Below are 12,705 nucleotides of genomic sequence, written 5' to 3'. Positions count from 1 at the left end.
ATAGAGAGATAGAGAGATAGATAGATAGATGATAGATAGATAGATAGATAGATAGATAGATAGATAGATAGATAGATAAATAGATAAAGCTCACTCTGTGAAAGGGGTCTAACTGGAAGCCGACCAGAAAGGATGCTATCCCAGAAATTTATGGGCGAATAGCGTCGGGGTTCTAGAGCTACGAGGTCACAGAGACAAAGTGACAGGTGGCTTTGTGGCCGATGAGATGTGGAAGGGCAGAGAGAAGAGGAAAGATACTAGCCAGGGGTCCGGATTTAGCAAGTGGCTCACGACACCCTTGACTCGGCTTAGGCAGAATGAAAACAGAGAGAGCCAGCATGAACTCAGCTGTGGCCTGACTTGTCTGGCAGACGCCCCAGGGGACGTGTGGAGTGGACTCCTGATATACTGACCTCCTGGTGCCAAGTCCTGGTCTAGCGACAGGAGAACAGAACCTACCTTCAGCTCACTCATGCTGACATTCGTATCTCTTATCTCATCCTAAAGCAGTGTTTTGTGATTATCTTAGAAGGTTGTGTCGCCTTCCTGGTGAGTCTGAGAGCTGAGGGAGGAGAGATCATAATAAATGTGTGAATAAGTAGTTTGAGATGCTTGCCAGAAAGCATTTGGAGGGGATAACTTCGGGCTGAGGGGGATGGGGCGCGACTTGACCAGGCTCCGGGCGGGCCCCCGCGGTCCCCTGCAGGGTCTGGGGTGCAGGCGAATGGCTGGATCTGGAGACACGAGTTTGGAGCCATCATGGTCGAAGCAGTGACTGCGTGAGCAGGATGTGGGAACGGGACGCGTCCTCCACGCGTTGCCGATCCCCTGGGAGGGCTCTGCGGGCCTTTCCCCAGGGTCCATCGAGAACAACGCAGGGGGGCTGCAGGGGGAGCCCCTCTGCTGCTCTCAGTCTGTGAAGCCCCGGAGCAGAGGCCCTGACGCTGTGTCCGGAGGAGGGTGGAGAGTCAGAGCCGAGGCAGCCTGCGTTATTCGGAGTGAGCCCGAGGGCACACGGAACCGGCCCAGCTGGGAGGGTGGAGCTGGAGCCGCAGGAGCGTGGACGTTTCTGGAGACGATCTCGGGGGGCAGGCAGGGACCCATGCCACTGACCGCTCCTCGCCGCGCCCTGCCCCGGAATATGGTGCTCGTTGACAGAATGTTGGAAGAACAGGTCCCCTTTCAAACTGTCATCTGCCCACCGTTTCATATTTTGAAGTTTGAAAATATTCAAAGTGGAAAAAGCAAGCTCCACAGATCTCTGAGCTGCCACACGCAGCGCGCGGTGGCCGTGGGCGACCCCGACTCGCCTTCGCAGACCGGAAAGCTGTGCGTGACAGACGGAGTGGCGGGTGCTCTGTGGCTTTCTGATTTATATCCCAAGTATAAGTCAAAACGTGTGACTGAATATTTGTGCACGTGAGGGACGGAGCCAGCACACCTGTGAGTGTGGGCGACGAGCTCGAACTGGAGAGCAACCGTCAGCAGGTAAAACTCACTTCGCTTTTTTAGCTTTTCTTTGACAAGCTGCCATGTTCGCTCAGCAGTAGGAGAACTAAATGTAGTCCAAGCCGGTAAACTTAACTTCCAGTGTAAAACTGTGTGTTTTGATAACAGCCAACCGAATCAAGAATTGTCATCTCGGGCACTGTCCACCGTCTAAATAAAGTCTCTGCTCTCCCTCGGCTGGGCAGAGCTCCCTCCTACAGGGCCAGGCCTTCTTCTCGCCTAAATGCGGGCCCGTGGGGACAGTGGCAGCAGGACTCGCTGGGCCTAGGTCCACTTCTGTGACCGGCACACGTGATAATGAGGCATCGAGCCTGGGCCGTGGCTCTGACTGCAGCTGTCCCCACCCTGTCTCCTGCTGGGCGGCAGAGCCTACGCTTGGTCATACTGACCGGCACACGTGATGGTCTTTGTGTGCTCGACTCACGCTGCCCTGTCACCCAGGCTCCTGACAAGGCTGTCCCCACAGAGGGGGAAGGCACCCCCTCTCTTCTGAATGGGGCTCCCTCCTAGAGGCGCGATCACCTGGCCCCGGTGGCCTTCGCTTGTCTCCTCTGCCCGTGGGAAACCTGTGTGCTCCATGCAGAGCCAGCTCTCTGCGTGTCCGCAGCTGGACACCCCGTGTCCCTGCGTCTTGTGCACATTGCCCGTGGCATGGGCACTCTCCTAAATGGGCCTGGTGCTTGCCTAGTCTGCGTTAGAAGAAGCATAAAAAGTCCCACTGCACTGGGATTCCCCAACGTGTAGCCGTTGGAAGAGGCCACCACTCTCCAGTGTCCGACCAGAAAGGACGTCCGGGAAGACCAGGTCTGCCACAGGCCTTGCCCTGCCTGCCGCGCTTTGTCCTCGTCCTTTCTGGGAGCGGGGCATCTCTTCCTTCTGGCTGGCAGACACCTTCCTGCGTCCCCCCCTCCTCCTCCAGGAAGTGGCATGCGCTCTCCTTTTCCCTGGTGCCACAATATCTGGAAAGTCCCTAGGCACAGGTCTTACTGTTCTGTCAGAACAGCCACACGTGACCAGCGTAAATGGCCGGCCCGCACCTTTGCCGTAGGACCTGCCCAAATGCAAAGGGAAGTAATGTAGCGAAGTTCAGCAAAAATGACGCTTTGGACTTAAAAAAGTTACTGATTTTTGAGTGACTTCGCTTTTTTTGCTGCTTGTCGTTTTCACTGCATCTTATTCGGTTACCTAAACAACATTTGAAACAATCAAATAACAGATATTTTAGTGCGGTCCTGTTACGTGCCAGGCCATGTGGCTCACAGTGGCCCTGTGCAGACCACCCGTCCACGAGTTTCAGATCGGCCAGCCGGTTCACAAGTGGAATTTCCCTCTGAGCCCTGGGAAGCCTTCACGGGTACACCGAAGAGTACATGCTGAGGTCTAGTCTCCAATTTCTTGAATCTTCCACTCGAATATGCGCTCCTAGCAAACAATAGGAAATCTTTAAAGACACACGCTAGAATCATCAGACCGAAGTTCGTAAACAAGATGTTTGCAGTACGTGTAACAATGTGCTTCTCCGATGCAGGGCGAGGGACGGACAGCGGGCGGTAGGAACTAGTCAGTCCTGGGCAGCCGGAAAAAGCATCGCGGTTCGCAGAGGGAAGGTCCTTGAGGGAATGCACACGTCATGGCACGATGCCTCCACCGGGGGTGTTCTGGGGTGCCGTGCGGGGCAGGAGAGGGGTCCTGGCGGTGGCAGTTTTGCCTGTGGGGCACTCAGTACGTCCCCGGCACAGGCGAGGCGCTCGGCGAGCATCACCCCACGCAGCACCGTTCATTCGCATCCCACACGGCAGACTCTTCTGAAGCAACAGAGGTGTCCCACATCACAGTGTCAACACCGGTCGCTGACGGAACAGGATGTGTAGAGTTACAGTGACGAATTTACGTTCACGCACGGACAGATTTAAAACTGGAGCGGGACGTCGTCTAGATATTTTCAGGTCGTTCGTAAAACGGCGTTGAATTGGTATTAACAGCAAATTCAGCTTTTATCTAGGGCTCTTTGAAGCTTCTGTTCAAGAGCTTTCTAGTTTGCCGCCACCTCTGACCTTCTGGTAGCTGTTCCGGTTACGTTCCAGCATGCAATAAGTAATTTACAAAGTCACATAAAGAGCTCGAGAGGATGTCACATCGCATTCTCCATCAGAACCTTATACAATGTTTCACTTCTCTGTATCTACGTGAATAAGGTACTTCTTACTTTCTATTTTGGTATGATTTATTATGTGAAATGCTAATAACAGATAACTTATTCTAAATGTCAGTAATCCCTGACCACTGCACACTATATCTCAGAAACCTGGACTATACGTAGTTTACGTACGCTGATAAAACTTAAAAAAAATACTTAAACTCTTAGTTCTGAACCCGAAGTGAAAAGATTTTCTTACATGCATTATAAGAAAAGAGTATATTCTGCTGGATAGACCTTCATCCATGATTCACAAATCAGTGATTACATCATATCTCTCACCCAGAAGGGCGTTAAATCATTGCTTCTCAGGACCCTCCTGAGGCTGACTTTTGTTGCCATATTTTGGCTCACATTGTCTTCTGACATTGATACATGAGTCCTGTCTGTCACCGCCCTGGCTTTCCTGGATATAAACGACCCTGTCCTTAGATATAAATGTAAAACAAAAAACAGCGTTTCCTGATGAATCTAACGCTGCCCCTGTTTCACGCGGTGAGTGATCGAGATGCTTTGGGGTAGATGTCTGCATACATTAAAATGCCGCGCTACGAAACGCTACCAGTCAGGCAGATTGATTGCGCCGAACGAACGAGCTGACTCTGGGCAGGATAATAAAACGAGGGAGGAAACAATTTGTAATTGGTTGGAAAAAGCTGCAAGATAACACTCTCTTTCACTTTATAGCCAAACTTGAGATTTTGTTTACATTCTCTGCCTCTACTTTCTCATTATCCCTTAGTCCTTCAAATATCTATTTGGATTCTTGTTTAGTAGTGACATAGCTTTTATAGTTCATATGTCACATAGTAGATTTAAAAAAGTAAATATTCTATTATCACCACCTCTATAGCCTGCTTTGCCTGTTTGGATTCATATTCTCTTAGTTAATTTGTTGTTGTTGTTGTTGTTGTTGTTTTGGGCGAGGCAACCCTTGGTTGACCTCACGGGTTGCAAGGACCTTGTCAGCTTACAATCCCTTATTTATTTATTTATTTATTTTTATGCCTACAGCACCTGGTCTTCCTAGGTGGTCTCCCATCCAAGGACTAACCAGGCCCGACCCTGCTTAGCTTTCCCAGATCAGACGGGATCGGGCTTGTTCAGGGTACTTCAACGTAGGAAGTACCGAGAGTTTTAACAGTAACTGAAAAGCTGCCCTACCTCGCCATCCTATCAGCAAACCCCACTTATGCTCCTCACAGCCACCAGACAGGAAATGGCACTTGGTAGAGGAGTATCAGATGACCCCTGAAGGTATCAGATAACCCCTGAGTGGCTGAAGAAAGGTACTTCTCAAAAAAAAAACGTTGCGTTAGAATTACTTGACAGCCTTGGCGAATGCAGACCCGAGGACCCACCCTCGGAACTGACTCAGGAGGAGCGAGCAGGTCACCAGCACCTCCGCCTCGGCCACTCTGCTCTCTGCTGTTCCCGCTAAACTGGGAGAAATCATTTCAGAGAGTAAAGAGCGGGCTGGTTCCTGGTACCTGCTGGGACCAGGAAGCGCTGATGTAATTAGTTAGGGGAGAGACAGTCATCTAAGAGGATAAGGTACCTTGATTTCCTCGTGTTGACCCCACTAATTAGAACCTAATTAGGACATTCCAAACAGACATCAAGTATCTAATTACAGTGATAAATCTTCAATGTATATGTCTTAATTAAACCTGAATGTCTCTTCTTCAAGGTAAGCGTGAGATTTCTCTGTGATAAAGCAATCTGAATCCATTGCTTGTCTCAAATGAAATCTATCGGGGAAAGCACTGATACATAGGAAAATTGAACAAAAGTACATCTTCCAGGCGTCTCGAAGGAGATTTTAATATAATGAAGATATCGTATAAGGAGTTCAGGATGTTAAACAAACACAAAATTTAGCTGATAACCATTATGGGAAAGAGCCCACTGAGGATGTCCAGGGAACTAAGGTGGCCAGAGATGGGACACACGTGCCCCTCATGTGCATTTAGTAAACACTTTCAAAGGCAGACCATCTGCGTTCAAGGCCGGACACCGCAGCGGGGCCGGTTCACACACAGCCACTGACAGACAAAGAACTTCACAGGTTAGTAGGTCTACTAGATATGAGCGATATATCAAAATGCCATGTTGGCTGCGTTACATATTGAAAGGGTGAGCGCCGAAAGAGGTAAATAAAGTGATGCTGACTATTCACAGAATGAACATCCCTCCCTCTCCTCTCTCAGCCCCCTTCAAGCTCTCTGTTTCGCGATCTCTCACTATCTGTGTCTGCCTGTCTGTCTGCCTCCCTGTGTGTGTGTGTGTGTGTGTGTGTACATTTCTCTGTCTTTCTCTTTCTCTTCATAGACATCACTTAAAATTTCTGGTGGCGGGAATTTGTTTGTTCCACATGTTGGTTGTAGTGCCAGGGAGTAGGGAAGAGACAAACTGTGTTTAAAGCAAGTCGAAATAGCATGCCGGCCATTCAGGTACTAAGTAAATAAATATACTTTAAATTATAAATGTCTGGAAGGATAATCTTTTCCATGAAAAAAAAAAAAGTTAGGAACTATATTTTTAGTCTATCATCCGAGCCATTTAATTCTCTCTCCCTGGACAAATCCTAAAGAATAACTGGTGAACAACAAACCCTTCCACAGGTTGGTGACATAAACGATAATATACTGTGCTTGAGGACGCGGCGAGTCAGGAAGCCAAGCAGGGCACAGAAAATATCTGGTCCCAGGTCCGGGTCCTCATCCGGAAAGACTCGAAGGCCAGGGTAGCTCGACCTCTGGGAGCTGGTGCGGTCTGCAGGCGTCGTCCGGGATCCTGCTGGCCATGGCCGGGACCCCTGCAGTGGCCCCTCTGTGTGGCCTGGGCTTCCACTCAGCCGGCGGCTCAGTTCAGGGACAGAGGACACGTGCCCCAGACACCAGGCAGGAAATGGCACTTGGTAGAGATTCTCCAGTTCTATGTCCCTCAGCGGAAAAATGCCAACATGACGTGAGGCGAAGGTTCAAGAATCAAATGTTGCGAGTGTCCTCTTCGGCGAAGACTCCTTCTCAGGCCTGCGGACTGTGTTTCTGACCCTAGTTTATACGTGGAGCGTACAGAAATGTGTCCCCAACGGTTCCCGGCCACCAGCTGAAACAGAGCAAGAGCTGCTCTTATTTTACGTACACTCACGTCACAAATAAGGAAGAAACAACCACTGCACGTTTTCCTTCAGCCGGAGAAGCATCCTTCCCTTCCAAGCGCCGTTTCACCGTGTGTCATGACAGCGGTGAGTCGAGGCCCACTGGTTCAGGCAGGGATGACCACTTAGCGCGGGCGCACCCAGCACCCAGCACCCAGGCCAGCCACGGGTCAGCAGGACACGCCGTGCATGCCCCCTGGGCCGGACACCAGGGAGGGTGTGGGGTCAGCCTGCGTGAACTCGGTGACATTAGTCAGCTGGGTCCCAGAACTTTCCCTTTCCCTCCACTTTCGAGGGTTATCTTAGTGTTTTCCCGCCATGTTTTCGGGCCGTTTGACAAATCTTGTAATGCTTTCGATATTATCTTAAAGTAATTAACTCATAATTATAGCTAGCGATTTGAGCTATTTGCAAATTCACAGCTAAGTCGGTTTGAAGAATCCCTGAAGAAAGTTACATATGTGGCTGAGAGGTCTTGCCGAAAGAGTAGAAATTAATTTCTAAACTGATTATTTCCTTCCTGCGAGGCAATGCCCTTGATGGTTTGGCATGCTTTGGATGATTTTTTGAATTTTTAGGTGGTTCCATGGCTGTGTTTTTGGCTCTAGGCCATCCTGACACACCATGAAATGCATTCTAGACTGCACTTGCATGCTTCAATTCGGGACAAAGAATTACGCCTTTGATCTGCTACAGACTCCTGAACCTATGCTTGAAATGCAAATAATAGGTTTCATGCAGTGAATTAGGCAAACAAGCCATCACTGTCCAGAGAATGAACTGTCCATCACAGGTAAAACAGAAAAACGGAGGACAGTGTGATTCAGTCTGGCTATTCTTAATAGTGAGGACAGAATAACACTTTAATTGCATGGTGATTCACATCGATAATTACAACCTGCAGGGCTGACCCTTTGGACAACTGCAGGAGAGTCTGCAGGCTCTTCCTTGTCTACGGACCCTGGAAACACGAGCTTAAGTAAGCGTTAGCTCTCTCCCCCAGTGCTTCATTAACGCTGATGGACACAGACCCTTGCCCCACATATCGATCATGTATATACTGAGATAATGGGCAGCAGTGATGTGTGTTCCTCAGATCCGCCCTGATAGATCAACATCGTGTCCTCGTTCTGCTAAGCAGCTTGACTTCAAGGCTTCTGTTGCATTCTCACATTATGGAAATGCATTCTGGTCCTGCTGGTGATCCGTGTGAATTTAAAATGCTGACAATAAGGCAGAACTACAGTGACCTTTGGCCACTGTCCTTGAAGCGAGACCATGTGGGGACATCGGGGGGAGGGGAGAGGAGGTCTCAGGATGTGAGACCTGGTACCGGAGAAGCAAACTTGCCTTGTCTCCACCTGAAATCCCCCAACATGGTGGAACACCGGAGCCAGCGTCCCTACCCGTCCTGAGCATCATGTGGGCAACAGAAGCCCAAGTAAACAAGGAGGAGAAGGGAAACGCTTGTTGAATTGATTTTTTTCCAGCAAATCACATAACATATTACATTTCTTAGAAGTACGGAAATATCAAGATCTTTATCGCTCGGCTTAATTATGTTCTTTGCATGCTCACTCTTCTTTAAGAAAAAAAAAATGATCCAAAAGGATTAAAATTAAAACATTTTTTTCTAATGCTAAAAGCATTTCTGTGACACGAAGTGCTTAACGCTGAAGAAAATAAATAAAACAGGATTATATTCCAAGATAGAAAGATTTAGAACATTAGCAAACTTCCTCATTTAGACTGCTAATATGTTCTTCTCAACGATATTTTGAGAATGCTTATATCAGCACACCCCAAATCGGACAGCTCTTCCTATTTATATTGACTGAAAATGTTGACAAGGAATATATTCTCTGTATCTGCGCCCGTCCCGGTGACAGCTTTAAACACAGGCGGTTTGTGCTGGCACAAGGATTTAATTGACTAAATTGTCACGTTGGCTCTTTTTGTCATCTCTGCTCACTTCGCTCTGTTTTTAAATATTCATTGATCTCTCTCTCTCTCTCTCTCGTCTCAGGTTCAAGATTTCATCACTTCACACACACACACACACACACACACACACACACACACACACACACACACACTCCGCCCTGACCGAGAGCCACTGTTGGGTGAGGAGAAGCAGAGAACCACGCCTGTCCACGAGACGCGCTTAAGTGATTTCTGCTCTGTCATTGGGGTCATTCCCTGTCAGGCCTTTTCTTCTTTCATACGTAATGTTTAGAATAGACAGTTGGAAACAGTATTTACAGAGAAGGACATGTGTCCCAGAGAGGTTAAGCGAGTCACCCTACGCGACACAGCTGCTTGGTGGCAGGTCTAGGACCCCAGTGCACACCATGACTGTTACCCCAATTTCTACTGCACTACATTGAATAATTCATAGTTTTCCTTACAGCTATGCAGAAATACATCAGTGCTCAATGTCTCATATTTACACTTGACTGCCAGCGGTCTTATCATTATTCAGAGCAAATATGATCATCTATTTTATCAGAAAAAAATTTGAAATTGATAAACGTACTTCCTTTTCTACAGGGGCAAAACAAATTTAGTATAGATTTCAGAAAAGTGCCCAGGATTTCAGAGCAGAAATGGAACCATCAATATAAATTTTGGAGGACCAGACCTTCAGGAGTCTGAAGGTCTCAGACTTAAGAGCCTAGCTCGTCATGCTTGAAGTTGTGGCCTTCACCTCCCAAGGTCTGACTGTGCTCACACAGCAAGGGCCACATGAGGCTTAGGAGGCTCCATAAAGCACCACCCAGCCACACGAGGACCACGGAACTACCATTCTACCTCCCTACCGCCACCGGAGAGATCTTAGACAGGCCGAAAAGAAATGGCATATCTACCCAATGGACATATAGCAGACATTCAATTAATGCTAATTAAATAAATTATATTGGAGAAAGTTTATAGTGCAGTACAAATAACTTGATAGATATTATTATTAGTGCCAAAAGCTCAAGTTTACTTTTTTCCTTTTGCTTTTTGCTTTTTTATTGCAAAATAAAAAGTCGGTCAGGAGAACTATTAATCTCTTGAGATTAGAGGCATACAAACTCATGGTTCAGATCATTTTTGAGATGAGACTGCTGTCCCTCTCGATCTGAATTTATCATACAAATTTGAGAACTGAATCATCTCAGCTATCAAGAGATAATTGTATGATCCCTTTAGAACATGCATATAATGTGTGTTGCAAGGTAAACGTTTGAATATCTATTCACCGGGCTGTATTTAACATGCTTTAACTTTTTGAATAAAGAAGTCTACTTGGAATATTTTGTGGTAATACAGGTAAACACTACTGAATTAGATATCTAAGCTCAGCAGCAGAAAGAATGTTCTAGCAGTGTACACAAAAGAGGCTCACCAATCAGTCAATACCCTTCAGTCCTCTGAGATGCATCCCAGCGGGTGGTCAGGCCTCACTGATACGTGAGACAACTAATCTTCCACATTTCTGTCCTACAACTTAATTGAGAGCTTCAGCAACGGTCAGTTCCAGACCTGTTTTTGTTAGGTATGCTTAATATCGAATTTCTTAATTTAATTAAAAATCAAGTGAACCAATGAAGCATCAGTGCCAAAGAGTTGTTTCTACAAAAAGAACTAAGTTGAAGGGTCTGGGAATATTTAATGAAGCAGGTTTATCGGAAAACTATTGTCGAATTACTTGTCAGCAGAACGATTATAAAATTGAAGGGAAAAGAAAACTTAAAAATTTAAAGCAATTCTGCCCTTAGATTACAGCACCTCTGTCTTTATGTCCTTGTTTTACTTTAAAGAAATTGGAACTTGAAAATATAGAAAAACTGATTGTAAGAGAATGATGTCTCAACATTTTAGTATGTGGACCTATACTTCAAAAAATTTAAAAAGGCTTTGATCCTCCATCAAAAGGCTGCTATATAAATGTGTATTTATATGTTTTTAAAATTATAAAAGGTGAACCGATTTTTGATAACCTACTGGTTTTTTATCATATCTGGGGGCCCCCTCTGGTCTCACTGGAACCTCTTATTTGGATTTTATTCCCCCAAATCCTGTCCCTGCTGCCCCAAATCCCTCTACTGCCTTCTCAGAGCTCAGCGTCTTTCACCTGATTCCTGAGGTTTTGTCCTTTTCGAAAAAGGGACTAGAAACTTAACCAAGAGTCTTTTGATCTTCCTTTGTATTTCCTCGGTGGTAGATCAGAAATCCTTTATTCTAGTCCATAAGCATCACAGTACTTCCAGAAAGAGAGCAAAAATTTTATTAAACCAAAGAGGCACTGCAGTCATTTTTCTGTCACTAACCACAGAAACACAATAAGCAAGACATTCAAATAGCTGCATCTAATTTACATTTGTATTACTTCAAGTTTAAGGTACACTTTATCATGAGAACTCTCGATCTGTTTTTTTTAATTTGGTGACTTAGTATCCCATATTGATTACATTTATAGACAAAACTAATTCCCTGAGAGATGGAAATACTGAGACGAAAAGAACAGACAGTTCGATGAAAATCAGCTCGCAAAGATTTTTATTTTATTTTATTTTATGTAAGACAGACTTTTCAATTTCTATTCCATTGCACGAGATAATCTAATCCAGAATAGCGGAAGCAGAGGAATCATTATTCTGTGCCCGCCAGAAGTTTATAGACTGAACTTTTTGCTTAGATGATTGGTTCCACATACTCAAGGGGCGGTGGGGGAGGACATTATATAAACTCTTTATGCCAGAAACTCGGCATGTTTGGAAGTTAGACTAAACTTTTTGCTTAGATGATTGGTTCCACATACTCAAGGGGCGGTGGGGGGGGACATTATGTAAACTCTTTATGCCAGAAACTCGGCATGTTTGGAAGTGAGCAGGGCTCACAGGCTGTGACAGAATTCAAGAAGGGCTGACAGTCCGGGGCCCATCAAGACGGCGCACGCTGCGTGCACCGCGTGACACTTTTCTGCCACACTCCTTCCGCCTCGGGCTGTGCGTCATTCAGAATAGAACGCAGAATTCTGGGTCAAGCGTCCGAACGGTGGTTATCAGGCGGAGTTCCTGCAGAGGGCCTGCCTTCCAGGCTGCTCCCTGAGCAGAGGCCTTTTAAAGATCACCGGTGTCCTCCTTCGTAAAGGTTCTGCACAGAACCTTTTGAACATTATTCTCATTCCTCAGAAAAATAATTGTTCTGTCTTTCCTAGTCGACCACTCTCATCTGAGAAAACGGTATAAAATAAGCAAAGATTAACAGTATGATAACATCTACCATTCCCAGGCAATTCTAGTGGCTATTTCTAAGGAAAGTTGGGATAGGATGTGGTTATTGCCCTGTGTCACCAACCTGAATAATTTCCCCTCCCTAAAGAAACTCTGACGGTAAAGGCAGTGTCTGAATCCATCAACTCGAAGCCAGTCAACAAATAGGACCTTGTCCACTGCCACGTGAGTCCCCGTGTGTCCGGGCAGAAACGGGGGAACAGTCCCTGATTCTCGAGCTGAGCAGGTAGCCTGTTATGGGGGCCAATGTTTTGATACTCTGTTCCTCTTTGTCCCTCGTTTCATACCAGTTTAGACAAATTAGCACTGAGAATCACACCCGTTGTCACAAGGGAGCTGAGCGTCAAGTGGCTGCCCCAGGGCCCCACCACTCCCCCGAGCACGCCTCCAGGGGCACGGAAAGCGGCAGTGCTTCGTAAAGTTTGGGGATTTCCGACTTATCTGTGTGTGGTTTAGAAACAAATGGAGAGCAAGTTTTTTCCGACGTGTAATGGCTTCTTTCATTGTGTGAAACAAGTCTCGCTGATTTTAAGACTAAAACTGCAGTCAGCAAA

General features: G+C 46.6%; 1 protein-coding gene across 1 annotated transcript in view; it reads left to right on the top strand.

The window, feature by feature from the left end:
* The window catches only part of PRKN (parkin RBR E3 ubiquitin protein ligase), an 833,405-nt gene that overhangs the window by 600,434 nt on the left and 220,266 nt on the right, over positions 1-12,705 (top strand). The gene's annotated exons all lie outside the window — the stretch shown is intronic.

The sequence above is a fragment of the Pteropus alecto genome, unplaced genomic scaffold, assembly GCF_000325575.1.
Source record: "Pteropus alecto unplaced genomic scaffold, ASM32557v1 scaffold195, whole genome shotgun sequence".
NCBI lineage: Eukaryota > Metazoa > Chordata > Mammalia > Chiroptera > Pteropodidae > Pteropus > Pteropus alecto.
The sequence above is the reverse complement of the archived record's forward strand: the minus strand, read 5'-3'. Positions and strand labels throughout refer to the sequence as shown.